The sequence below is a fragment of the Myotis brandtii genome, unplaced genomic scaffold (genome assembly GCF_000412655.1).
Source record: "Myotis brandtii unplaced genomic scaffold, ASM41265v1 scaffold513, whole genome shotgun sequence".
NCBI classification, from domain to species: Eukaryota; Metazoa; Chordata; class Mammalia; order Chiroptera; family Vespertilionidae; genus Myotis; species Myotis brandtii.
Genome location: NW_005369552.1, coordinates 1,735,721 through 1,742,188, shown reverse-complemented (window position 1 = coordinate 1,742,188; position 6,468 = coordinate 1,735,721). Strand labels below are relative to the sequence as shown.

General features: G+C 41.7%; 1 protein-coding gene across 7 annotated transcripts in view; it reads right to left on the bottom strand.

Moving 5' to 3' along the window:
* The window catches only part of MTUS2 (microtubule associated tumor suppressor candidate 2), a 550,651-nt gene that overhangs the window by 289,709 nt on the left and 254,474 nt on the right, over positions 1–6,468 (bottom strand). The gene's annotated exons all lie outside the window — the stretch shown is intronic.

Here is a 6,468-nt window from a genome sequence, read left to right as displayed (position 1 = left end):
CGCCCTGCTTGCAGTATGCAAATTAGCCGCCATCTTTGTTGGAGGTTAATTTGCATATCATGCTGATTTGCCAATGGGAGGCGTAGCGAAGGTACGGTCAATTACCATGTTTGTCTATTATTAGATAGGATAGACAATAGCACCTCTGAAATCTGACCTCACAGGTCTGTTCTAGCTCCTTTTTCCATGAATAAAAAATGACCCCCTCTTGCCCTAACAGGTTTGGCTAAGTGGATAGAGTGTCGGCCTGCGGGCTGAAGGGTCCCAGGTTCAATTCTGGTCAAGGGCATGTACCTTGGTTACAGGCTATCCCCAGTAGGGGGTGTGCAGGAGGCAGCTGATCGATGTTTCTCTCTCATTGATGTTTCTAACTCTCTATCCCTCTCTCTTCCTCTCTGTAAAAAAAAATAAAATATATATTTTTTAAAATGACCCCCTCTTTGCCAATGGAACATGAGATATTAATGGCTGTTTCAGTAGGAGTTTTGAATAATACTTCTTGTCAACTCTGATCTTATTTAGAATGCATGTCCAATATAGAAACTAAACTGTTATTTATGAAAATGTATTTTATAATACTCATTAGAGGCCCAGTGCACAAAATTCGTGCACAGGTAGGGTCCCTAGGCCTGGCCAGCAATCAGGGCCAATCTGTGGGGTGATCTGGGGGCCCTCACTGGTACATGCCTTGGCTGGCCTGGCGCCACCCACTCACCGGCCCTGCTCCTCACCATGGCCACTGCTGGTCACCTTTCTCTGAGGGGCAACTAGCAGGGCAATTGGGGTGGGCCCCTGCTGGCACCAGCCTTGGCTGGCGTGGGGCCTGCAGGCTGGGGGAAGCTCCTGCATTGAGTATCTGCCCCCTGGTCAGTGCGCATCATAGCAACCGGTTGTTCCACTGGTCATTCCACTGTTCATTCGATTTGCATATTAGGCTTTTATTATATAGGACTAGTGGCTCGGTGCATGAATTCATGCCCATTGAAAGTGAATTAATTAGAAGAAATATTTTAATATTGCTATTTGCCCCATCCCCCATCGCTGTCCCCTCCCTCTGCCTGCTGGCAGCTGCCTTGGCTGGCCTGGCACTGCCCCCCATTAGCCATCCCCTCCCTCTGCGTGGTGGCACCTGCCTTGTCTGGCCTGGCGCTGCCCACTCACTGGCCCCACTGCCCCCTATTGCTGTCCTCTCCCTCCTTCCTTGATCGCTGTCCCCTCCCTCTGCCTGCTGTCACCTGCCTTGGCTGGCCTGGTGATGCCCACTTGCTAGCACTACCCCCTGATTGCTGTCCCCTCCCTCTGCCTGCTGGCACCTGCCTTGGCTGGTCTGGCACCTCCCGCTCGCTACCCTGCCCCCCATCGACTGGTCATTCTTCCGTTCTGTCAATTTGCATGTTACCCTTTTATTATATAGGATGAGCAAAAATGCTAAAGTTAGTATTGCAAAATGCTTTCATATTAACCCTAATTTTCATTGATTAACCTTCCAAAAAGGCTCGTGACTTTCCAGTTCAGATTATATTCCCAGAACCTAAATCCTGTTCAATAATTTAGAAAATATTTACTTATTTATTTTAAGTACTAAACCAAGAAATAAAAACTCTAGAATTTAATGAGAATATCTAATTTCTCCAAATTGAAATATCTAATTTTGGAAACTTTGAAATACTCTCATGAAAAGTCTCAACAGTAAGGTTTTAGCCCAATTCTTTTAAAATGGCTAATTATATGCAAGGATATATACAAGTTATTAGGCATTTGTGAAACTATGGGGTCAGTCTACATGATAAATTATCTCTGAATATAATTACACTTTGAATGACCTATTATCTTTTCTACTCTTTGAGTTGTATAAATTATCTATAGGTACACCACAGTCAATGGAAGCAATATTTTAGAGATTCTAGAAAAATGTGAAAACCACAAAGATAAACTATCAAAACCTGTGAAAGTCTTGATCAAGTGAAAATGATTCCAAGTCCAAAATACTTCCAAAAGCTGCCCAAGTTACTCTCAAGGGTCTCTCTTGTTCCATACTCACCTAAGAGAAAATGTTTCTATTAGGGAAAAATGTTTCTTGAAATTTTACTGAAAAGGCCATGCGAAGTAGAATGAGAGACACTAAAATTGAGACATAACCCCTATCCTCAAGAGCTTACAATCCATAGGGGAGACAAGACATAGGGACAAATAATTACAATGAGATAGTATGTGCGAATTCACAAAAGTGCTAAAAGCAAGTGCTTTGTAGAAGTTCCCAGGATAAAAGATAATTTTGGGTTCACAGAAAAAGGAAGGCTTTTTGGAGGAAGTGGTATTTGAATTACACTTGAAAATGACAATCTATAGAGAGATTTTGAGGGAGGGAGAGCATTGCAGAGATGAATGGTTCACAACAAGACCCAAAGGCAGGTAAACATAAATCTCTCAGAGAAAAATGTGAATAATTCTGGTTGGCTAGTTGAGGATATATGTGAGGGGATGGTGTGTAGGTAGGGAAGGTGAGAAGAGGGCTGGACAGGTAATGGAGGACCTGCAACACCCAGCAAGGAGTAGAAGTAATGACAGGGACACTATGGAACAATCAAACAGGGTCTAAGGGAAAATTATTTAGGATCAAGTGCCTTATGGATTAGAAAGTGAAAATGTTCAGGGAATAGTTTAGGTGAGAGGTACAGAGATGATGAGAGGACTAGGGTGAAGGTGAGAGAGAAAGAACAGATCAGATTTGATCACCGAATATAAAAGCAAACAAAGGAAGATAACAGAAAATGCTGATTCTGAGATGTTCAGCCTCAGCAGCCAAGAGATCATAGATACCATTAAAGATAGAGTAACTTGGAGAGTAGGCACTGGTTTGTAAAAGATAATAAAATACTCCCTAAGGGGAAATATTCAGTTTGAGGTAACTTGAGTCACCCAGTTGAAGATGTTTGGAAGGTCATTTAAAAGGTAGGTGAGTAGTTCTAGAGAGAGGTGGGGGCAGCAAATATGAATTCAACATCATATCCAAAGTTCTAATTGCTAAAGTTATAAATTAGATGACTTAAGGGAAAACCAAAAAACTGAAATAGATGCGTTCTAAGAACAAAACTTGGGAAGCTCAAACACATGGCTCTCGGTAGTCAGCAGACAGACGTTTTGATGAACTAGCAGCTGCACCAGTGAGGCTGGCCCTTGGATTCAGGTGGTTTTCTGGATGCACCCGTCCCCCAAAGATCTTCTAGAGCCCACATCCACTTCCTAAAATATTGCCCAGCTACAAGCGCTCTGAGAAACTCCCTGATCACCCCAATCAGAAACCAGCCCTCCACCCAACTTTGTGTCATTTCTAAGGCTGTGGCACATGCATCCTGTATCATGGTTTATTTATACAAATGTCAGCATCCCTGTCCAACTCCTCAGCTATAGCCCTACTTTCCCAAACATCCTACTACTTCCTGCACCAAAAAAAAAAAGAAAAGAAAAGAAATAAATAAACAAGAGAGGAAAAAAGCCTTTTTTTGGTGTATGGGGGTGTGAATTTATCTTTTCAAATTCTTTATCTTGTGATTTCTGGTCTTAGCTCATCGCATAGAGAAAACATGATGGTATAAAAAGAGAGGAAGCTAAGGAGAAACTGGAAAGGGCAGCTGCAAATGTCCCCTTCATCATATTCTTTTCTGGTATTTTCTGTTTCCGCGCACCCTGTAGGTTAGATGCTATTCAGAATACACAAGATATGATCCTCTACATCAGTGTTTCTCGACCTTGGCTGCACATTAGAATCACCTGGGAATCTTTTTAAAATCCTGATTTCTGGGCCTCATCCTCCAGAAATTCTGTTTCTTTGTTACTAATGTTGTGGCCCCACCACATAACAAAGAAACAGAATTTCCGGAGGATGAGGCCCAGAAATCAGGATTTTAAAAAGATTCCCAGGTGATTCTAATGTGCAGCCAAGGTTGAGAACCACTGCTCTACATGAAGTATTCTATCCTTAGGTGATATGACCTATTTCCATTAATGATTAATTCATGAAACCCTAAGTCTTCCTCTTCCCCCCACCCACATGCACACCCTCAGGGCTTTAACTTTAAATTACACCTACTTACCCACTGGGAAAATCAAGTCTACACCGAACTGCTGATTAATTTGACAGGCAGGTATACTGTAGTCTATAGCATGTTACCAACACTAAATTCTACAGTAATTGTTTTTCTCTAAGTTTCTATTGCCTAAGGCATATCTTGGAGATTTATTTTTTTCCTTCTCTGAAAGCTATAAAAAAATTATGAGCTACATCCTGGGCCAAGCATGTTCAATACTATGATTTTAAATTTAAGTTTCAAGTTAAAGAATTACTTTCTTTCCTGTTCAATTTCAATCTTAAAAAGCTGCGGGTCACGAGCTAGTGTCATTTAAAGTTTTATTTGAGGTTTTCAATGGGCCTATCTCATAACCTTCAGGAGGCAAACACACGTGCCGAGGGCTGTCTCCTGAGCACAATGAAAATACGGGTCTGAATTCATCCAGAGGAACCAGGCTCCTAGTTGGGAATTAGAGAGGCAGCCTGAACCCACACAGTGAGCAGCCCAGCCTCAGAGCCAGCCTCTTCACAGGTGGACTGCTCCCCACCACTTACAGAGCCCACACACTTAGGGGTCTCTGGCTGAAGACACTGGGCAGGGTAGGTAAGGCGGGGTTGGCCTGAGGGGCCCCTCAAGGCAACTCCAATTCTAAGAGTTGCTTCAGTAATAGAAAGAAAAGGTTTTAAATCCTGGGTGTGTCTCCACCCTGTACGGCAGCTTTAAGAACTAAATAGAGAAAGAACATCCTGATTTCAGTTTGCTCAGCTATAAAGTGGATGCTAAGATACCCTTGGGTTCCCAGGACCTACAGATGTAGTCCACCTCCCTGTGTCTGCTCCATTTGTCCAAACCTTGTGGAAAAGGCAAAAAGAGATGGAAGGGCACTTGACATAGGAAGCCCCTGCCCAGTGGGGCTGCGGTGATGGCACGGAGCCTGAGTTAGGTGGAGGGTTCCGCACAGCCCTGCTGCACAGGGGGTTCACGGGCCTCCGCTTTCCACACTCATCATCACCTGCCCCTCAGAACCCAGGAACATGCACAGAAGAGTTGCAGCAAAGCCAAGGTAGCCCAGGAAACACTGAGGATTCACAATGAATCACTTATGTCATTCCACAGTCACTATGGACATTGTTTCGACATTATAGCACATGAGTACCTAAAAACAGGAGTTATACATTTAAAAATAGTTCCTTTTTATAGTCTTGTTTCAGATTTTGAGAGATGTATTGTGCCACGACATAATCTCTAATCATAGTGGCACTCCTAAAATGAATGGGATGGGAAAGTAGTGCCTGAAGAAAGAACAGCATTCCAAGAAGAAAGACGAAACCAACTCTGATACCATGTTAGCTGCTTCTATGAGCTAAACCAACAAAGGATGTGATGGTAGGACTTTCAGTCTTTCAAGAGCTTCCTTCATATTTTACTTAATCATTGTCATCAAAGCATCACCTCCCCACTAAGGAACAAAAACACGATTTTCCTTGATATTAAATCTAAGAACAACTATAAGAATAATGGTTAATGGCACTAAGATATCTATTAAAATACATGTGAAGTTTTCCTGTGATTCACTGGTGAAGTACAAATTTATAGTTCAGTGACAAAAGTAAATTCTAAGATACTATTTTTTTAAAATAGAAAGTTCTGAATAGAAATATTAAACATGCTTTAATATGAAGCCTTTAAGCTAGGAGTTATTTTCTCTGGCACAGAACCCCAGGGTGTTCAGGGGGTGCCTATCCAGTATCCTTTGAAGCAGAGGTGATTAGAAATGCCCAAAGCACACCTGGAATTATTCTGTCCACATCTGTCAGCTCTACTTTAGCAAAAGCTGATGCCATGGGGACATGGTTCAATTCACCTTGAGGTTAATTTTTTTAAGGAATCAAAATCTTCCCTTTTTCCTTAGAAATATATATACCGCATGAGATGTTTTTCCTTCAGGCTCCCTCTAAAAGAGAAATATGTCACTGGAAGTTTTACTACTAAAAATGATGACAAAGAGTTGCTTCTATATTTTAAAATCTTCAGATTGTTATGCACATACATATCTAAAAACATGAGTTATACATTTGCAAATAGTTCCTTAATATATTCCCGTTTCAGATTCTGAGACATCAGCTGTGCCATGATGTAATCCCCAATTACAACGGTGTTCTTAAAATGAATCTGATGGGAAAGTAGGTCTGGGCCACAGCAACTTCAGGAAACCAAGTGAGCAAAAAGCCTCTTAGAAACTGCTTACAAACATATCAAGATAAAGGAAAATGTATGCATTACTTCTAGGAATAACTAAGTAGACCAAAATTTAGAACTGTAAGTGTACAAATGTTCCACAGATCACCTCTGTAAACACAAGACAAAGAAAGAACAAGCTTGGAGGAAGGAAATTTAT